A 23,057-nucleotide genomic window follows, 5' to 3' on the forward strand; every position below is an offset into this window, starting at 1 on the left:
CTATCAGATTGTTGTGGGGGATGCTCCCGTCCCCACTTTCCCCATGGAGTCATGGAGGTAAGCCAAGTGATGCCAGTCCAGAAGGGACAGGCTCTGAGATATTCTTTTAATTCTTTGTGTTCTGTAGACCCGCATGACCCAAATTCAGAATCTTCCATTGCTTATGATACACTGTGCACCCACTCTACCTGGTGACTTTGCAGCTGTGACTACTCTTACGCCATCACAAGCATCTCCAGTTGCACAGTCTCTTTATGTCCCAGGTTTCCACCTCAGGTTGTTAGAGTCTGGTGTCAAGCCAGGGACAACATTCTCTGTTGCAGGAGGCGTGGTCTTGCTCGGGAACTCTAGAATCCTGCATTACAACATTTGGTGTGGGTTGGGGAGGATTGAAGGAAACCTAGTGTCCTAATCTGCAACAGATTCTTCTCGAACAGTTGAAACTGCCATTTCAAATAACCTGAGCTGCAGGGCCCTTAAATCCTCATCGATATGGCCAACCTGAGACTCTTGAAGTGTTTGCCTCCTCTCCTCTGGTGCACCTTTAGCAAACGTGGGATTCCAGCGGGCTTGCTTGCCATGGGGGATGTCAGCAATGCAGTGAAGCAGGGTGCTGGGCTGTGGCATGTGGGGGCGATCAAGCTCCTGCAGGCTACCTTTTGCTGGAGAGCAGAATCCACACCAACTACTTAACAGAGTTGATCATAAGAGATGGACTAAATAAGTCATGGAAAACTAAAACAGCAGAAAGGGAATACTGAGTTAACAGAGTGAGTAAGTGCAGAATGTGTCACCTCCTCTTAGTTGGAGGAGACCATGGAAGAGGACGGGGGTTTAAAACCTACCTTGGAGATAAAACCCGGGCATCTGCAGTGGGGCATTAGGCAGGTGCTGCTGCTGGCCTGGAGATACGTCTCTGGGTCAGCTCCAAGCACTGAGAAAAGCCTGCGGTGCGCCAGCTGTGCTTCTAGGATAAATAACCATCGCCAGACCTTTGCAGGCAGAGCAGTACACAGCCCAGGGCAGGAACAGCCCATCTTCCTTCCCCAGCCCTTCAGTCTCTCTCCCAGCTGCCTTTGGGGTCCACTGGAAAAGGGGGAATGGAGTCGGCAGAGTCCCAACCCAAGCAGAAGGAAGGATTCAGAGCTGAAGTGGAAAGGCAACAACCAGCGCCTCTGACAGAGGAGTAAATACCAGATAAGGCCAAGTCCGCTCAGTTCTCACAAATCCAGAGTAAACCCCAAGAGTCCTTTGGAAGCTGAATTTATATGAGTGCTTTCCAGGACTTGAAAGAGGTGAGTGCTCGATTCTTCCTCCCTCTCTCCATTCCTTCCTCCCTCCTCCCTTCCCTTCACTTCCCCCTCCCTCTCCTCTCCCCTTTTTCTTCCTTCCTTTCTCCTGTCCCCCCTTCCTTCCCCTCCCTCCCTCCTTCCTTTTTTTTCCTTCCTTCCTTCCTTCCTTCCTTCCTTCCTTCCTTCCTTCCTTCCTTCCTTCCTTCCTTCCTTCCTTTCTTCCTTCCTTCCTTCCCTCTCTTTCTTTCTTCTTTTCTTTTCTTTTCCCTTCTCCTCCTCCTCCTCCTGCCCCTTCTCCTCCTCCTCCTCCTCCTCCTGCCCCTTCTCCTCCTTCTGCCCCTTCTCCTCCTTCTGCCCCTTCTCCTCTTCCTCCTCCTCCTCCTCCTCCTCCTCCTTCTTCTTCTTCTTCTTCTTCTTCTTCTTCTTCTTCTTCTCCCTCTCTCTCTCTCTCTCTCCCTCTTTCTCTTTCTTTCTCTCTCTCTCTCTCTCTCTCTCTCTCTCTCTCTCTCTCTCTCTCTCTCTCTCTCTCTTGTGACTTCACACCTACATTCTATATGCTACATCCTGTGCCTGGTTGCTTTGTCATCAAGGCATTTTTTTTTAAACTGATTCCACAAAAATTCTACATATTGACGAGATTCCATGTGATGTTCTGATACATGGATACATTCTGCAATTCTTGAATCCAAGTAAACACATGTATTTTCTCAAACATTAACCATTTCTTTACAGTGAAAGAATTCCAAATCCCTCCTTCTTCTAGCTTTTCTGAAATATGAAATACATGACCATTGTCTGTGGTCACTGTGCTGTGCACAACAGAACTTCTTGCTCCCAGTCAGCTCTACCTTAGTACCAGCATCTTCCATCTCTCCTGTCCTGCTGGAGTGGCCAGAAAGTTAGAACAGGGCAAACATGACATGGATCCAGGGGAAAGTTTTAGCAGAAGAGGAGTGTTCAATTGTTTCACAGGCTGCGGAGACACAAAAATAGATGCATCAAATGAGTAAAACCATAATCTCTAAAATGACACATTTGTTTCCAGTTAGAGTAGAAAATAACAATTTATTATTATTAAGGTTATAGAACAATTTGGATGAATAATTAGTTGATACTTTATCATAGAAGGCAAATAACTTTTTAAACAGATACAATCTGCATGAGAAATAAGTTCATTGTTTGCAGAAGGAATCAGAGAAATTCTAATGGGGATCTACATAAAACACATTGTTCATCAGTGTGAAAAAATGTAAATAAACATGTAAATACTTTTGAAAAAATGAATACCTCCACTTCTCTGCTAATTTAGTCATTCTGGGAACTCCTAAAAGGCACTGTTTTGCTTACACAGTGTTTTGTTTACTCTGCTTTGACTTGTTAATTTTTTATTTATTTTATAATCATCTTAATTAAAACATCTTTTATTCCTCCCCCTCCCCCATCAAGACAGAGTGTGATTTGTAAGAACAAATTGTGAAGTATCTGCGCCATCCTGAAAACTGGGATCATGCTGAGAAGCAGGGTGGCTTCTACTGATGTGGAAAGAGAGTCTGGGGAGCCTGGGAGGGGTGATCAATTCAGAGCTAGCAAGGAACACCTTGCACTGAAGAGGTCCTGGGAAGCTGGGTTTTATTTTTGCTACAATAGATGCGCATGCTATGGCTTTCCCACAATTGTTTAGGAAACATCTCCTTCTGGGGCCTCCATTCTGTGGTGGCTTGGTTAGCCATCCTTGCTGCAGAGTATCTGCCAGGGGACCTGAGCAGCCCTCTTGGAAAACATGGCCTTCACTTAGCAGAGGCCAGAGCAGAAAAGTAAGCCTTTCTCAGACCGACTCCCCTACATGGTGGTTGCTAAAGGCTTTGCACAGCTTATTTTGATGCAAATGATAATCTGTAAATTATGGACCGTGTGCTATTCATGTCCTGAAATATTCTGTACATTCTGTATGTGATTTGTGCCAGATAGTAAGTAGAATAAAGCAGCAAAAGGCATGATGCTTTATCTCAAGGAAGAGTTTACAAGTAAAGCTTTCTTAGATCCTCATGGTGATTTGAGAACTGAACATTTTGTTCAACAACTGCATTGTTTTTTTTTTTTTTTTTTTTTTTTACATTGCTAAGAGAAATGTCAAGTCCTATATCACAGGATAGTGATTTTTTTTCTTACAGTGATAGCTTTTAATAGGAACCATGTACCAAAGTATAAAATCTTTGATGTTGACATGTATTATAACAGTGATAGATAATTGTTTTAAGACCATTAAAGAATGAATAAAGGGGAAAGGCAATTTTCTTTGTAGTAGTTTTAGAAATAGACAGTTATAAAAGTGGATTTCATGAAAAAAATGTTTGTATAGCTAGCTTCAGTCATACTATATTTGTATAGAAAACTCAGGGGATGAAAACAAAATAAATATACGTTGAAATTTTCAGTAAGCACAGGGTTGGCTCTTCATGAATTCAAAATTGTATCACTCTAAGTCTAGAATTTTAGACAATGTTTTAGGGAGGATCAAACCTAGCCCTTAATTCTAACATCACATTGTGACCATGCTGGCTAACTTTCTGGAGAAGGTATTCCCTTCTGTAATTCAGGACTCCCCTTCAACAGCACTGGTGACTCTGACATCAGGAGGGGTCTTGCCAGTCCTGCAGAGATCTACCCAAGGTTGATTGAGATGCCAGGTCCACTTTTGTGGCAGCCTGGGTCACTGATACAGCTTTTGCAGTCCCTTAAGGTGTTATTTCTTTAGGATCCTCTGTCACCATATCCTGAGTTGGAACATACATGTTTCTTTCACATCCCCAGAAAGTGATGCCCAGACTCACTGGTTTCAACACGTACATGCAACTAACTCTTATACTGAGCATTCAGGAGGCTTCATGCTTCCTTGACGGACAGTGAGGTTCATGTCTACATTTTCCATTTCCAATTTCTCTTTCTCTGTCTCTGTCTCTTTGTATCTCTGTCTCTGTCTCTCTCTCTCTCTCTCTCATTTTTGCAGAGAGAGAGAGAGAGAGAGAGAGAGATGAAATAACATAAATTCATATTATGTTCAGGGTCATTGGAGTACTTCTTGGAGAGAATTCATTGAACTTGAACCTTAGCAGTTTTATTAAGTCTCTCCCCATTAAGGAGTTGCTCTTACTATAAGAAGGCAGCCAGGATCAAGTTTTCTGCATTTGTTTGCATCTCAAAGTGTTTTTAGTCCTCATAATACCAGGTTAGTAGTGATGAGGATTTTCAACTTAGAAAGCGGAAGACAAACCCAGAGAGGGAAGGCTGAAGACTTCCTATCTGTACCAGTGGGGAAACCAGGCTGTATAAAGCCCTACTGATTTCTTCAGTTGCTTCTGGTAATATTTTGACAGCAAAGTAATTGGCTTAGGTGGAGAAATGTCTCATTGCATACTATAGACAGATAAATATGGATGCCTATGTTTCTGTTTTACCAGATTCTGCCCCGATTGAGGAAAAGCATGCTATTGCTGCAGCAGATAAAGGTTGGAGTGACTTTACAATCAATGCAAAATGAGCAACCCTCTTTCTTTAAAGTAAAGCTGGCAGGCAGGAAGTGGAAGCATGGTGTTCTCAGCTGGCTCCTTCCTTAGTAGCACATTTGTACCAAGATAAAGTGGACTTGTGTCAATCATGCAAAAGACTGTTGCATGATGCTGTGGCTTGATTTAAAATTCCTGATTCCTCTCCTATTTGTTAGTGGCAACTTGATTGTGTCCTTTTTTCTTTCCTTGAAAACACTGGGACAGTCTTGCCTTTTATTGTGCTATGTACAGATAATGGCTATTTTTAGGTGAATATATTGAATGGATAAATAGCTGAACATTTTTGTGTTCATTGGTTCCATCTTAATGTGGAGCAGAAGTGTCCACATAACTAGGATTTCTAGTGCTTCAATTATTCATTGCTAAATTACCTAAGATATTTCTAAATGTGACTTCTTATTATTGGGAAGTAACATACTGTCTACCATCAGAAGATAGTTCACTCCTCAGTCAGGAAGTTTGGAGAATATCAGGGCCAGGCCTTTTATTCCTGCTATGCAAATAAGAAAATTTTCATAATATATATGTCCAAGAATACTTTGATTGAAATATTTATTTAAAATTTTGTAAATTATGACCAAAATAAAAGATAACAGCAGAAAATCCTTGTGGAAAAAGATAGTGGCTTATCCAATATAGTGCATAATTTAGAGTCACCATTCATCACTTAGGGATGGACATATCATTACTCCTTAACAAAACCATTATGCAATAGAACTTTTGTTAATTCAGACCATTTCTTAAGGCCCTGAAATTTTCAACATTTTAAAATTTTTATTTTGGTAAAATTATCCACTTGCACTTGCTTTATAAAAATAACTCATATAGAGACCATTCATTATACTGTAAAGTTTTAGGTATTTGTATAAAATTTAGGGTCACTGTATTGCAGTGTAACAAAAAGTTATTGAAGGCTTATTATGCTTTAAAGATTGGAGAATTGGGGGGAAAAGGGTAAGATTCTGATAAGCTAATATGTAATTTATATAACTGTTTATAACCTGTGCTCAAATAAAGATGTACTATAACAATAGGCAGCATCTGTAGGCACTTACAGAGTACCAGACATTGTTCCTGAATTGTTCTTCCATTTCTTTTCTTGGCTATTTAAATCTCAAAAGTCTCTTGTGAATTATATTTAGTTGCCATCCATATTTTATAGACAAAAAATGGAGGGACCCAAATCCACCCGAAGTACCCAGTCAGTGAGCGGAGAGCCAACACGCTACCTCAGTCCCAAGTTCCATTGCACTCTGAGCAGCGAGGAGGACTGATTCTACTACAGAACCTGGGCTGAGGGACATCTCGTACGTGAGGTGCTCCTTGGCTTGTGCTTTGAAGAACGACTGCAAATGAACCCAATGACCCAGGAAGAAGATCTTCCCAGGGTGAGGCAGACTCCCAAGAGGAGACCCCAGATGTGCAGAGGAGACCCTTTCACATTGAAGGGAGAGGAAATGGTCCCATTGTCCTGTGGTTGGAGACACAAATAAGAGGGCAATGGTTTCTGGAATTTCAAGTGTTTCTGTTCCAGGTCTAAAATGGGATTCTTAAAATGTATGGAGTCTTTCAACTCTAACACGTTCCGTTCCTGTTTTTGATTAATTTTCATTGTTAATATTCGTATTTAGCAGCATCAAATTCCATGCGGCATACGCAAATTCCCTGAATTTTCCCCATTCTGTAATGAGAAATGAATGAATGCATGGGTGTAAATAGATATGGGTTGGTAGTGTACATGACCAATTTTGCTAAATAAAGTATTATTTTTCACTAGATGCGTATGAGTCAGTTGAAAATACTGGCTTAGATAATGAACAAACAGGGTAACATACAATGTAATTATTTTCATCTTGGGTAAGCCCAGTTTCCTCACTTCATTAGTTTTTAATTAAACCTCTGTCTGATTAAGTCCTCCATCTCTTTCCCACAACCTTTTGCTTATGAAACTTCCTTCATTTGGTCCTTAGCCGTCTCCAAGAGCGTAGAAAGCAGTATTGTTTACTTATTCTCTAACTGCATCTTTATGTACATCACCTATTAATTTTGCTTAAAATATAATGTGAAAAAATCACAATCAGGTAAGAGTAGAGTGGATGTACAGAAACTGTGACCATCTAGGGTTTAGGGTATAGGGACATGAGGCCCCCAGGAGCATCCAAGGCTTTGTAGGATACAGGCTCTAAAAGTGTGAGAAGCTTTGCCTGGCTTTGGAACCTATTCTGATGCCTGTCAAGGGCAACCAAAGGGGAGGCTCAGCCTCCTCAGCTGACAACACCAAAAGATGAGGGAGACTAGTCTTGCAACCAGAACCTCTCCCCAGCCCTGCTCTGGGCTGGCATGTGAGTGGAGGGTGGGGGTGAAGACTTTCCCTAAGGGACAAGGGACAAGTCCACCCCAAGCCTAATAGAATCTCCTCTTTTAGGTTATGCTTCAGATCTCTGGGCTGTGGCCTCCGGAGTGGACTCAGTTGCTGTTTGCCCACTCCTTAGCCAGAGCAATGCCTAAAGTGGCTGCTGTCACAGCTTCTGCGTGGTCATGGAAGGACTTGTGGTTGACTCTGCATTGTCTGCTGGCCAGGAAGCCAGCTCCTCTATGAGCAGGGCTGAGTTAGCGAAGAGAAGGTGGAAGTTCTGTGAGGCCGAGGCTTTGTTTGCATCTTTGCACCTCTCTCTGAGTCCTGCAAATGTTAGCAGTGGGCATCATCCAGAAAGGCACTCAAACATGAATTTAGAGAAATTGACTTTGGAGCACACATTCTGCCATGTTTTCTTTGGATTCCGTCCTTGGTTCTTCTCTTTTGTTTCTCATTTATAGAAGAAATACTTCTTCAGAGCCACTATATGAGCTTATGTAAGATGGAACCACAGAAAACAAATCAAGGAAATATAGGGGCAACACCAGGAAGTTGTGGACTCCTGAAAACAGAGGATGATGGATTTTTAAAAGGAGGAAGTGATCAGTCGGAACTGTGGAGATTGAAGTGTCCTCAGCAGCTCATGGAACAAGATGCTAGTGTTCCCAGAAGACAAGCTGGGGCCATGGCAGACGCTAAGATCAGGCTTCGGTGGGTTAATGAGTGGGGAAAGAGACCCTGGAAGCAGTGGGCAGACATTACTCTTGAGGACTTTTTCTGCTAATTGTTTGGAAAGACACTGACGTGCTGTAGTGGGAAGTGAGAAGAAGGTGGAAGGTCGAAAACTGGGAGAGATTTGACTTTGTTCAAAAGAAGCTAAGGTCCCAGAGTTTGGGGGCACTGTACATACAAAGCTTTCCTTATAACACCTTCCTCTGCATGAGACTCAGCTTGTACAACAAGTGTTATTTCAGTAACAAAATGTCTGGCTTCAGGTTTAGCAATAGGGCAATTTTTAGACAGCTAATCGATACCACTGTTCCACCCCCCTCCTCTGCTAATTATGTCATTATCCACAGAGCTATTCCAGAACAACCAGGCTGAGCTCTCTTCCCCACCTTAGCTAGGAGAGTTCTACTCCCTAAGTAGACTTATCTTGCTCCCTAAATTTTAATTTATTAACCATTTCACCTGAAAGCAATCACCCTTGCAGTCAATTCCCCAAATAAAACATCTGCCTTTTCAATTCAGACAGCTATAAGTGAAGAATACACCAGGGGAGCAGAATTATGTTCTTTTAGAAAGGAGAGATGTTTACAAAGACAGGATTCTGACACCAGCTGTCTGGTCTGCATGGTGAACAAGCTTGTGTCAGACTGAGAGTGAGGACTCTCGGCCTCCCTTCCTTCGGTTGTCCTGCAAAGATCCTGCCTCTCTTCTGCTCGTTAATCCTGCCTCCTGTATTCATTGACCTTTCACAGAAGCCTCTTGGGACCCTGCAAGCTCTGAGGTCATTAGTTCTCAGGGTGCTCTGTTTTTCTGTAGCATCTATTTGCATGACGTTCGTGACTTTAACGTGCTTTGGAATCATTTCTGTCTGAGGCCTTCGGGTGCCATCCTGTGAGTCTGCTAGGATGCTTCAGCGGGTGATGATATTCTGCTAACAGTGTTGCAAACCTTGTTTTAAGTACTGAAGACTGAGGGCAAAAGGTGGGTGAACACTTTATATCCAGTCATATTTTTATCTTTCCTAAGAAGAAGGCAGAAGACAGACGCTGAAGAAGATGAAAATGTACTATTAACACAGTGTGTTTTTTTCCCTGAATATTTGAGCCCTTCAGAGGCTTGGTTTTGGGCCATTGCTAGAAAACAAAGCTGGAGACCCTGAGAAATAGAAACAACATATGGTCCCCTAGGTTCTGTCTGTTTACATACTTCTCCTGCTTCCTGGAGCGCAGCCAAGAGCTTTGTACTGCTGTTTGCAATTATCCCCTGTCCCCAGAAAGGTAAGAGCACAGACCTACGACCTGGGCCTTCCAGGACACAGTTTTCACTCTGCCACATGCATACCTGTGCTTCTCCTGCCAGAGATGGAGCCTCTGAAAGATTGTCCTTTTTCTGCAAAGAAAAAAAAAATGACTGTAATGATACCCACTCCAGCAGCCCACACAGGGGTGAACAGTGTAAAGAATAGAAAATTTTGTGAAGCAGAGGATGTTTCAGGGAGCACTGTGGTGAAAAGAGTAGAAAAATATATGTGCCAAGAAGGATCTAGATGGAGCTCCCTGAACCCTTCACATTAAGTTATGATGCCTTTGTAAGTCACCCCGGGACATAGGAGGGTAGAATTCCACAGACTCACAGGATTCTTTGCAAGGAATCAAAGCATTGGTGTGGGAGCAATATTCTACTTATCTCATTTCAGAGCAAAGTCAACAAGTGTGCTGCAATTTCATATCCATTACCTGAAGCATATGTATTATGTGGAACTGTGTCAGTCAGCTTCGCATTACAGTGGGAAACCTTGAGCACTAACCTATAAATAGGGAAGATCTATTGAGTTCACAGTGTTGGAGGTTCAAAGGCACGGCACCCATGGGCTCAGTTCTGGAGAGGGCAACAGAGGATGGTCCGTCAGGGTGGGAGGTTGTGTAGGAGCAGAACAGTCATATTCTTGGATCAGAGACCAGGGTCCTACAATCCCCTCAGGGACCTGACAACCTCCCATTAGGATTTACCATTTTTCTTTTTCTTCCTTTTTTTATTAGTGAATGCTAGGAATCAGAGCCAGGTCCTGGTATAAGCAAGGCAAACATTCCACCACTCAGCTATGTCCTGAGTTCTCTTAAAAGTTCACCACACCTTCCAATACCACCATCCTGGGGACAACCCTCTACATATGAACATTTGAATTTTTTTTTTTTGTAGATGGACACAATAGTTTATATTTTATTTATTTTTATGTGGCGCTGAGGATCTAACCCAGTGTCTCACACATGCCAGGCAAGTGCTCAACTACTGACCTAAAACCCCAGCTCCTAAGTATAAACATTTTGGTGACATTTAAATGACACTCCAAACCAGAGAAGAAACAGAAGGGCTCGTTCTAGGCATCATAAGAAAAATATGGGGAAAAAGTAAATGACCCTGGGTGTTGATTCAGTCTGGAACTGATGAACAACAGATGCTGGTGAGACCTATCATCTCTCAAGAGTTTTACAACTCCTCTATGTATGATAGACTTTAGTTAAAAAGTATTTAAAAGTTTCAAAACATTTAAAGTCTATGAAAGATGGTGTTTATTTTTTAGATCGAAAAAGGGAAGTGCTGACGTCAAATAATTTGAAATAAGGACCCTTTTCTCCTTCCATCAGATTTAGAAAACTCAACAGAGAAGATGTGTAAATTGTGGTAAACGACAAAACACAGTCAAGCCTAGTTTTGTTTGTAATCTATGCCTCAAATTGATTAGTCAGGGAATAGGCAATTTGTTTGGTGTCCTAGGTCCCAAACATCCTGGATCCTTCACATTCTCATCAGCTCAGAGAAGGCAATTTCTAAAGCATTTTTGAATAAAGCCAAGTGTTTTGATCCAAATGATTTTTTCATAGTTTCTTTTTAATTAAAGATAATCTTCATTTAAGTGGAGACATTTGCTTCTGATTTCATATTTCCTCTCTCAAAGAGGTGGTTTATATATTTGATTTCCATAGCAATGGCTCGTTGTGTCAATCCTTTTCAGAGCTTAGGGGCCACTTCTTCAGGTGACAGTTTTAGAATGCAGCCCTAACACTGCAATTATCTTCCATGACCACTCATGCATTAAGAAACAGTAATCCAAATGAAATATCCATTTGGAATAAGGAATTGGTGGACTTGGAAGAAATTTTGGAATGCAAACTCAAAGCAAGTTGCAGGTGTAGTGTGTGGGAATTTGTGAATAGCTTTCCAGAAAGGGGTTAATTATTTCCCCCTGAAAAGTTGCTTTGAACTTCAAGGAGGTTAGATTTCTCCTGTTTCATCCCTATGCTCACTCCAACCTGCCATTTTATAGCACTGGGGAAAATTGCAGGTCTAACCCCCACACCCCACTAGAGTCTACGTTCCCTGAAGGCAGAAGATGGTTTTTTTTTTTTCTTTATTTGATTGTTCTTAAGGTTTAGCAAGGTATCCAGCACATTTAAAAGTGCCCAATAAATACTTTTGAATCATTATCAGTGCAGAATTGTGTGTGCAGGTGTGCATGTATACTCTATTTTTCTCATAGAGTATTACATTTGAAAATCTTTCAAAGCCATCTCATGTAGCTCCTTAATGCCCTCCCTAATTCCCACACTTCTGCCCATCTGGTTTATTTCTGCTGGCTCTGTTGACTGCCCCCACTGCCTCATGGATCATATTGTTTGCCTTTTTGCTTGTTTGTAATTCTTGATTATCCATTGACACTGCAGCCTACTGGATTTTGTTGTTTTCTTTTAAAGAGTTCAGTTACGTTCTGGCAGGCAATTAATTTGCCACAGACCAGCTCATTTCTTTCAGTGCTTGTTTAACTTTATTGAGATGAGGCCAGGACACTTTTGTTCTAAGACTAGAATAGCTCTGCTTCTAAGAAGAGGCCTTTGAAGGGTCTTGTCTGAATGCCTGGGTTGCTCTGCCTGGTCAGACCTCCTTTTCAGCACTGTGCAGCCCCTGGGAGTTCCCTCTCACTTCTGTACCCCTCAAAGCCACTCTCTGCTGGTCCGTGTGAAATCTTACCTGTGAATTCATAGCCCAGACCGAGGCAAGCTTGCTCTTTTCTGATTGGTGAAGATTTCTGCAGCTTCTTCTCTGCACAGTTCCTTTCCCTCAGATACCCTTCCCAGCATGCCTCGACTCCAGTCTGCCTCCCCATCTCCTCTGGGTCCTTGAGCTCTGCTTGGATTCCCACTCCTCAGCCATGCTCTAGAAAAAGCCTCCAGGCAGAAAGCTTGGGCCTGTCTGTGTGTTTCCGTTTGTCACTCATCTCAGCCTGTGCTGCTGTTGTCCAACACATGAAAGGAATTGTCCCACATGGTTGTCTTTGTATTTTCTGAGGGCTGGTTCAGAAGCCACTCTATTGCAACGGAATTAGAAGACTCATATTCTGGTTTAAGAATAACTATCTCAGAAACCTCCACAGAGTTCACAAGTAAATTTCTAAATCAATTACCAGGATGGGGAAATGAAATGATTAGAACAATCTGACCTGCCTGTTAAGCTGGGATCAAGTTTCCAAGCCACATATTTCCCATAGGGGAACTGTGGAATAAATGGCAGGAAGTCAACTACAAAATCAGTCCAGTTCCTCAATATTGATTTTCTATTTTAGCCTGGATTAGCAATTGCTTATGATGTAAACATGCACACTCATAGTCTGTTCTCTCTCTCTCTCTCTCTCTTCACACACACACACACACACACACACACACACACTCTCTCTCTCTCTCTCATATTCACAGCATAAATGGAAGAATGTTTTCTTAAATCTATGACTTTATACAAAATATTTGATTAATCTGTGGCATGGTTTGAATATGTGGTATCCCCCAAAAGTTCATGTGAGATAATGTAAGAATGTTTCAGAGGTTAAAAGATTAGGTTATGAGAGCCGTAACCTAATCAGTGAATTGATCCTCTCATAGGGATTACCTGGGTGGTAACTGTAGGGAGACAGGGTGTGACTGATGGAAGTAGATCATTGTGCACGTGACTTTGAGGTTTGTATTTTGTCTCTGGTGTCTCTCTGTTTCCTGTTACCATATCCTGAGCTGCTTTCCTCTGCCATGCTCTTCCATCAGGATGTTCTGCCAAGAGCAATGGAGTTGACCATCTATGGAACCATGAGCCAAAATAAACTTTTCCTCCTCCGTGTTCTTTTTTTTTTTTTTTTTTCCTTTTTCTTTTTTTTTTTTTTTTTTAATTTTATTGTAAACAAATGGGATACATGTTGCCTCTCTGTTTGTACATGGCGCAAAGGCATACTATTTGTGTAATCATAAAATCACATACAGTAATGTTGTTTGATTCATTCTGTTATTTTTTCCCCTTCCCCCCACCCCTCCCACCCCTCTTTACCCTCTATACAGTACTTTCTTCCTCTATACTTGCCCCCCTCCCTAACCCTAACTCTAACCCTAACACTAACCCTTCCCTCCCCCCCACCGTGTTCTTCTTGTCAGGTCTTTTGGTCACAGCGATGCAAAAGCTAACTTAACCTGCATGCCTCTTAAAATTTTCTTTCTTTAAAATTCAGTTTACATTATGTTTCCCCAAAGAAGTGTCCTGATTATCCATTGAAAGTGTAATTAAAGTGCCTCCTCTGATTCCATGGACTGTAGCAGAAGGAACATGGGTTTTAGCCACAAATGGCCTGGGTTTGAGTCCAGGTCCTACCATTTTCTCACCCAGGATTTTAACATTCTCATTTATGAAGTGGGTGGTACAGCTCTAACCTATTTCTTTCTTAAGATTTAAATTAGGCAATATTAAACACGCAATTTGCAACGTATTAATTTATACTAAAATGAAAATTGCTATGTAAATAATCTTAGGGCTTTTTTCTCTCATATAAATATTATGGATAGCCAACTATTATCCAAGCTCCTTCTGGGGAAAGTTTAATCTCTACTCTTTCTTTCTGGAGACACTCAAGCATGTAGAATTTTAGAGTAGGCAGCTAACAAGCACAATAAACTCACTCATGGAAAATGTCTAATGATCTTTCTTTGATATTCTTGTTATTTATGGGGTAAGCAAGATGTGGATGTAGGAAATTTTTTCAAAAAATTTTAATTTTTAATTTTTTTTTTATTTTTACAGACTGCATTTTAATTCATTGTACACAAATGGGGTACATCATTTTGTTTCTATAGTTGTGCATGATGTAGATTCATGCCATTTGTGTGATCATACATGTACATGGGGTCATGATGTCTGTCTCATTCTACAATTTTTCATGACCTCCCCTCTCATTTCCCTCTATGTAATCTAAAGTCCCTCCATTTTTCTCTCACACCCTAACCCCCCAACCCCATTATATATCATCATCCACTTATCAGGGAAAACATTTGGTCTTTGGTTGTTTTGGAATTAGCTTTTTTCACTTAGCATGCTATTCTCCAATTCCATCCATTTATCTGCAAATGCCATAATATTATGAAAATTTAAATAGCTTTTAATTTGAAATTTGTCTCTTGGCTTTTGAATTTTGATCCAATTCTGGTACAGAGCTACAAAATTTGGCAAATAATGGAGTTAATTAATTCAAGAATATATAACATTTCTATGTCAACAACAGACTTTTAGTGGTCTCATACTGTGGGGTGTGTGTGTGTGTGTGTGTGAGAGAGAGAGAGAGAGAGAGAGAGAGAGAGAGAGAGAGAGAGAGAAAGAGAGAGAGAGAGAGAGGACAGATATAGGCTAGAACAGAGAATCAATACTGAGGAACTGAATTGATTTTGTGTTTGACGTCCACCCATTTTTCCTTAACTAATGTACTCAATCCAGCCGACTTGCTTCCACATTTTGTACCCTGCCTTAGCCAGCAGCTCTTTTTCTTGTTTTGAGATTGTTGTTGTTGGTCTGAATCACATTAAGGACAAAGTTATTACCAAGTTGTGCAAAAATCTTCTAGTCATCTCATTGTAACCAGCATAACATGTACTACTGTAGCAGATTTGAGCATTTTTAATAAAATATCAGTGCTCCTCTTTATTAACTTACAGATGCCACTGTAAACAAAAGTAATAATGTTGTCCTTTTCAGATACAAATTTAAAGCAATCAGGGTGTTGATTTTTTTAATCGTTGGGTTCTATGAGTCTGGATGGACTCTAGTACAGGCCAAATGCTTCTAGGGTCTTGGTGGGCTAGGGTAGGGTCCTGCTTCTTTGGTTGAAAGTATGACTTAAAGACTGTCATGACCAGGGTGTGTGTGGTGGGGCAGCTGGCCCAGGTGTCCTAGTAACTCTCACCCTTATGGTGGTGGGTGGTGAGTCCTCCGCACATCCCATCCTGTCCAGTCTACTCCCACAGTGCCTCTCAGGTGGAGTGTGCAGTCCCATTCCAAACCTTTCTTGCAGTGTGACCTTGGTCTGAGTGCCAGGTTATTCATTTGTAACACATATTCATGCCTACTGCAGGCTGTTGATCTAAGATTTGTTGAGTCCATGCACTCAAAGTGCTTAAAGCAGTACCTGTTCCACTCAATGCACTGAATGAAGCCTAGCTAGGGACTAGCTTGGCCTGTTGTTCTTGTCATGGCTGCTGCTTCTACCTCACAGGCTAAGGTAAGCATCTGAAAACCAAGCTCAACTGACATTTTGGGAATCAGAAAAACATGATGCTGAACTGTGGGCATCACACCTATGTGTTTATGGGTATTGACATAGACACAGATAAGACATGGATACAGACTTTAACACCAGCAAGGCCAGAAATACGTTGTGCCAATTGCAGCCCTTTGAACAGCAACAGCATAAAAAGTGAAAGCCCTTATTGTTTTAGTTACTTTAATTGGAACACAGAATCCTCTTCTTTTTGAATAGTTGGTTCAAAAATGTCTGTGTCCACTGTGTGAAGCATCTGGTCTGGAAATTTATTTTCAAAAGTGAACTTGAGTTTGGGTTTATTTATAATTTCCCTTTGACTAATTCATTCCTACCCAAAGGCATAATACTGGAGGCAGGCAGATGTTTGATGGAAGAGGCCTAAACAATAAACAATGTTTGCTTGAACATTAAGATTTAATACCAAAGCTGCTCTTATCAGTGCAAGAGGTAGTTCGCTTATGCCTGCCTCATTTCATGGTCTAATTATTTCACTACTCTGACCTTCAGTTTCCTTATTTCAACATAGGGTTAATACTGCTATGGTAGACACAATAATGTCCACATCCTAATCCCCAGAACCTGTGAGTATCGTCCTCCCCAGAGACTTCAGAGAAGAATGTAGCTCTGTTGACACTTTGGTTTGGCTACAGATCTCAATACCTATCAAAGAGTAAATTTGCATAGTTCTAAGTCACAAAGTTTGTGATAATTTACTGCAGTAGCAACGGGAAACCAATATACAAGCCAGCTTGAAGTTTGCAGGAAAGGTTAGAGGTGGTGTACGCAAAGCAGGGATGTTCAAGAAATTGCATTATCATGTTTCACATGCAGTTTGGAGCCTGACCATGGAATTTTCTGGACTTCAAAGTCATAGATATCCTTTATAAAAGTAATAAGGACTTTAAAACATGCATAGTATTTCATAGTTTATAAAGCTTCCTCATGGGTGTTATTAAATTGGAAACTCCTAAGGGAATCAGTGTCAATTACAACTATAAAAGTAGACTTTTAAAATTCTAAATAAGACTCAAATAGAATTGCACTTGAAGGAAGCTTCTCTCATAGTCAGAAGTAGATGCTGGAAGAAGAACAAAGTAGCTATGTTCTCAGTTTAGAATTTTTTCCACTATATTTTGTTGCAAAGGTATACATAGGTATACAAAATACAAAGGTATTTTCTGCTGGTCCTACTTGTGACTAAAGCCTAGTTTATAGCTTCCTTTCCATCCTATCTTTCTTCCCTTTTCCCTCCTCTTGTGGTGAAATTCAAAGAAAAATTCAAGGAAAAACTCTGTTTCCATTTTTCCTTTCTACTCTACCCCAAAGCCTTAACCCAAGAAATTTTCTTGCTCTTTTTGTGCTTCCAGAAGATTTATTTTTGAAACCTTTCTGAAACTTAGTACTACTCCTCACTGTTAAGTGTCTCATGGAGGCAGAACACCAAGTAGCCAGTGTCAGAGAATTCTGGCTTCTGCTCTATCACTTACCCTGCTAGTAACATTTGTGGAGAATTCACTCACCCTTGCTAAGCTTTCACCTCTCCTGGCCCCCCCGAAAATCGACTGGCATTGCTATATTACTCTGAAATGTTATTTTCAGCATAACAGCTTCAAATGGTTAGAAAGCTTTTAAAACATTCCTCTTCCATTAAATGCTTGCTTCAAACTAGGCTTCCAAATGTCCAGTGATTCAAAAACACCTTTAGGTAATATCCTCAAAGTGAATTCCTGCCATTGATTGACAGAAATGAACTCCCAGGGTGTTGAAATATACATCTCCCCTTTATTGCCACATCCACTCAAGCACTTTACAATGTGGAGTCGAATCTGTTAGAATAGCCCTTTGGACATGTTTGTCTTGTTGGATGCAGGATGTGTTCATTTCTGGATGCCAGGGTGTCTTTTGCATCTCTTTAGGGTGCTCAGTTTGAACTGACATCTGTTATGGATACTGCCTGACTAACGAAGCCTTTTTATTTTCTTGAAACATGATGTGACCTAGGGCGGTCTAGGGATGAAAAAGAAAGAAAAAGGAAACAAGAAAGACCAAGATTTCACACCTAAGTACATTTTTAAAAGGATTCATGCTGCATTATTTTCATGAGGATTTAGGAGGACGGGGTGCAGCCTCCGTGTCCTTAATCCTTAAATCTGGTTTTCTGCAGGTGCAGCCCTGTCAGGAGCCTGGGCTGTCACTTACTGGCTTTGTCCCCTCCGACAAGGAAAGATCAAGGCTTGAGCTCTTTCGTGAAAGTCCCCGGAGGGAGAAAGTGGCTAGTTATGCAGAATAAATTAAATGGCTTGGGAAATTAAAAAAAGGCTCTTCCCAATGTGATGGTTCCACTGAGTGTGGCAAATTTGATTTCAGAAGGGACACAGCTGTGTGAAGCCAAAGGTTAATCCTCCACCGACTGAGACTCCGTGGGCCCTCCAAGGTGATCCTCACAGGCTGGGATGGTCTGAACATTAGGGAAGCTCCTCTGGCTGCTGTCTTACCTCGTGATCGCTATTGTTTCAGACTTCTTTCAAATATTTAGCATCAAGCTAGACCACATCACTCCAAAGAGAAAAGACTAGCTAGTGAGTACTTGGAGACCAAAAAGCTGATCAAGTTAGTACCAACGGGCAGTTGTAAACACTCTTCTATTCTTCTAAATTATGTCACATGTGGTCCTATTTTGTCTTCATAAATGACACCTCCAGGTGATGAAACAGGTCTGTGGTGAGGACAAGGAAACTGGGGAAAAGACACTGTTAGGGACTTTCTGGATCTCTCTAAGGCAATAAATAGAAAAGGCTTAAAATCATTTCAACTTTGTTTTGCTCTCCAAGTTATAAAATAATTTCATCGTCAGAAGACAATGGAGAAACAGACCTCATTATTGACTCCTGCAATATTTTTTACAGTATAGGAATATATAATAAAATGTCAAGTTTTATTCTTTACTCAGTGCATTTTCCTCCCTGATATACCACAGATAAGACTGAACAAGAGATAAGACACAGCACTGTCATCCAGTCATTGACACAGGATTATTGTATTTTTCATGTATCCAAGAGGATTTCCAAGGCATGAAGATAATTTCCTGAAGCTAGGGACTGTGCCTTGTTTAACTTCTATTCCCCATGTGATACTGAACCAGTATTACAACCACCGGGTCTTTCAAAGACATAGGAGTGATAACAACTCACTTGGTAACTTACAATTCACTTGTAAAGGCTTGAAGTACAACAGTTGGCTTTCCATGGAAAAATTAATTTGGAGTAAATGCTGGGGAAAATCAGAGAATATGTGTTTATGAGTGAGACAATGCTTGTCCCTGAAGCCTGGAGGCTTCTCTTACAGCAACTCAGGCCTCCTTGTCTGCACTAGTGACGGGAGTAGATTCGACTGGTCTCCCCATCACCCTGAGGAGTCAAAGGCAACAGTAGAGAATGATGCAGGGACCCCCATCTGCAGATCCTGAGAGGTCTGAACTCTGAGATGGCTGGGATTTCTGGGTGTAAGTTATGGTAGCAATTCCCAAACTCACAAAATGAACGCAGGATCAGATAAACATCTTGCGTCCGGGTGCAGATTCCTGAAGAGTTAAAGGAACTAGAAAGAGAAGCTTCACTCACCTGACGAAGGCTCACCTTTATTGGTCTTTCCATCATCCATGCATACAGACTCTATTTGCTCTCAGCTCCTGCTCTTAGGTCCAGACAGTAAGTTTATGGAGGGGGTGGGGAGAGGGAGTGAGGAATATTGACTCTGCCAGTCAGACCAACTGGTGAATCATCAGCTATAATGTGACCTTACTGCTATTTTAACAAGGCAGAAAAGAGTTTTGTGTGTCATGGAAGAGAACAGTACACTCTGGCTGTTGAGTTAATAATAATGGTTTTATTAGTAAGGTTATCTTTGACTTGGGGTTTGAAGAAGAACATTATTCTGACATAATAGTATACAGCAAAAACAAAAACAAAAACAAAAACAAAAAGGTCATTCATTTTGAGAGAAAGTGCAGTATGTGCAAATTTCAGGGTATGCCGGGGAACGGTATGTTTGGTATGGGTCCTACATGGGGGCGGATATTTTCTCTTTTAAGAATATGATTAAAAATAAAGACCTTCCCTTAGGAATATGCACATATCTATCTTAGAACAAAAACTTAGTATATAATTTCAGAGGCATTATAGTGTTTTCTTAGATGAGATTTATCACTTCTACTAGGATAACGATTTGCAAGAATTTGAGTTTGTTGCAACCGTGGTCACACCTTGGCACTGCTGGCCATCACACCTGGGCACATCTCCTCTGATTTTTAAGTCTTTGTTTCATCATCCAACACATTGAGGTTGACCACAGTGGTCTTAGATTGAGAGAATAACTTGTAGACAGAAATCATTTTTCGAATTCAGGGCAACAATATCTTTGTTTTCATCTGAGAATTTTGTGTTCTTTCTTTCTTTATTTTTTTATTGCTGTATGTTCACTTTGGGGATAATCATTTACATTTGTAGTATGAAGAAGCATAACATCTGCCTCCAAGTGAGCTCCTGTGTTCACTAGTCAGTGGAGCAACAAAGCATTGAAAATGCGGGAACATTTCTCAAAAAGGGCTGGTTAATAATTCTTCACGCTCGGAATGTTGCCTCTTTGCACCCTGAGTCTATTAATCTTGAAAAGAACACACATTCCATGGTTCTCACCATGTGACCTTGAAGAAGACAACAGAAAATCAGTTTGGGGGTGAAGGGGATTCAGTCCAAGGTTTCTATACTTTTGGGGAGTAGATTTTTCTTGAAACTATGTATGCATAATTTTGATAAAGTAATATTTTATTCATTGAACTGAAAATTTAGACCAATATGCCAGTCTCAGGAATGAAGGTAGTATTCTTAAAACAAAATCAATAAGAAAAGATTATCCACCTGGGAGAAAATTGGAACTGACCCATAACCATATGAAAAGATGTTCAACCTTGCCAGTAGTCAAAATTAATAAAAAATATTTTAACAATAACATTTTTTCACTTATCTGATTCCAAATATGAAAAATAGATAATATCTAGCATTTCCTAAGAAAGATGAAGCAAATAATATAAATTGGCAGAAGTTTTCTGAAGGTACTTTTGCAGTTTATGTCAAAATTTTGAGGAAAAAAAATCATATTATTGGTTTAGCTTTTTCTCATTTTAGAATTTGGCCTCAGAAAGTAATATACATTTATAAATACTTTGTACAACAATGCTCATTATCAATTGAATAATTAGAAACTATCTAAATTTCCTACAATACAGGATTGATTTATATAACATATTAACATATTAAATAATTAGAAACTATCTAAATTTCCTACAAAATAGGATTGGCTTACCAAATATTTTACACAGATCCATATAGTAGAAGTCCCTACAATAGTTAATTATTAAATTTGCATTGGTATTTACTGCTATAGAAAGAGGCCTATAGTGTTAAGGAGAAGAAAGGCAACCATGTTTAATTGAAAACCATTTTCTACAAAAATATGTGAGTATAATCTCTGTAAAAATCATGCTTGTATGCATTTTACAAGAAAAACCTTGGAAATATATATAGAAGAACATTGAAAGTTGCTACTTCTGTGTGATGGATTTTTAGGTAACTGAAACTTTTTTCTTATATGAATTTTCTCAGCTCTTTTGATTCATTTGTCTTATTTCTGTAATGAAAAATATGGGAAGTATGTAAAAGGCCAACAAAAAGCTCAGCATAGTTCATTTAATATTTGATTATGGAACTTGAATACAGATACAATTTAACTGTGAATATTTCAAAGTTCTTTTTTCTTTACTCTTCACTCAATAGTCACTATCTCCTTGCATCTAAGGGAAACACTATACTAGATTAAGCAAACTAAATGAGCAGATGTGGATGAAAAGTCTGTAATAAATTCCTTGTGCAGAAGCTGCGAAGCAAATCTACAATGGTGTACTGGCCAATTCAAGACTCAATTAACAGAAAATTTGCAATCTGGTCAAAATAAATGTTCAAATAAAATGGTAATATACTTTACACTGCCTCATAACTAAAAATAAAATTTCATAAAAGGAATGAATAGAAGGATATTTTAAAATTTCAACTTTTTCCCCCAACTCTTAGTGGAACCAGATAATACTATTAATGTCAGCACACAGCTGCTCTTTCATTTGGAAACTGAACCATGTCCCCGCTTTGTCCTGAAAGGAAGCAGTTCCTCTGCATTCTTGGGTCTGGGGAACGCTATAGCAATCAGGTCTCAATTCACTCACTTATTGTTGGTCATTGGACAGGCCTGTGTTGAAGGCCTCTGGTGTATACAGCTCTGATTTAGAAGCTGGAGGAGAATTGAAGCCATGCTCATGGTGACCTTTATCAAAGAGCTAGGAAATAACTGGTTCCTAGATTTGCATGTGAAATGGTTACACAGCAGTGAGAGGTGTCTGTGATCCACTTTTAGGGCACTGGTTAGACGTAGCAAGAGGTCAAGGAAGGGTGTGGGCACAAGGAGAGTCACCGAGTCAGACTCAGAGGATGAACACAACTGAGTGATAAGAGAATAAAGTGGAAAAGCCAGTCCAAAAGGGCAACATGGCCACGTGAAGAGGGAAACAGCTGTTTCACCTCCTTCTGAGTGTAGGTTTTTGAGAATGTCTATGGTGGGAAGCATCCAACTTAATGTGTGCAGAGCTGGAGCTTCTCTCAGGCCGTTGGATTGAGGCTAGGAAATGGGTCTTTAGGGGCAAAAATGAATGCAAATAATTGACATGAAGATGGATGTTTACCGTGCTCTGTTTTAACCCTTTCACTAAACATATTTATTGAATATCTGCTGTGTCTCAGGAATCCCACTACATATAGCACTACAAAGGCAAACACCAGACTGGTCTTCACTCCTTCAAAACTATCAAGAAGACAGATTTGATAAAACTTTTGTAACTAATTTCATTTGTCACTTAGTATACATGTAAAATTCTGTTAATTCATAGCACACAATTCACTATAATGAAATAAAAATTGAGAACAATGTATTTTATAGTATAATGTTTTCCAAAACAGTCCATTAAAGAAATAGTAACCACTTCTGCATTTCTTCACACAAGTCTTTCTTTTAGCCATACACTGTGGTGTGAGGACTTTCAATTATTTTTTAAATAGGATCCACCATAAGAAATAGATTTTACATAAAGTCTAAGTATACCTACCCAAACACATACACAAGCACACACACATGAAGCAGGAAGTTCATAAGAAATAAAAAATAAAGAAATGGAATTATAAAGTCTGAAATTACAAAAAGACGGACTGTGTGCTAAATTGCAGCAGGACAATCTGCTTTGCATGTGGAAAAGAATATATTTGTCCTTACTTCATGTTACATGTGGAAACTAACTCAAATATTATTAGAAACTTAAATGCAAAATTTAAAAGTTAGCAGTCTAAGTTAGAAGGAATAGATAAAAGTATATGAGCTAGCTTTGAGTTATCTTAAAC

The 23,057-nt window shown here is 40.1% G+C and overlaps 1 long non-coding RNA gene across 1 annotated transcript; it reads right to left on the minus strand.

Annotated features, from left to right (window-relative positions):
• Positions 1 to 845: 845 nt before the first annotated feature.
• LOC306643056 lies at positions 846 to 19,351 on the minus strand. Its single transcript, XR_013758812.1, has 3 exons — positions 19,182 to 19,351; positions 2,141 to 2,265; positions 846 to 967 (listed from the first exon to the last, which is right to left on the minus strand). It is a non-coding gene; the product is annotated as an uncharacterized lncRNA (long non-coding RNA).
• Between the last annotated feature and the right edge of the window lie 3,706 nt (positions 19,352 to 23,057).

Source organism: Sciurus vulgaris (assembly GCF_902686455.1).
Source record: "Sciurus vulgaris genome assembly, chromosome: 13".
Classification (NCBI taxonomy): Eukaryota; Metazoa; Chordata; class Mammalia; order Rodentia; family Sciuridae; genus Sciurus; species Sciurus vulgaris.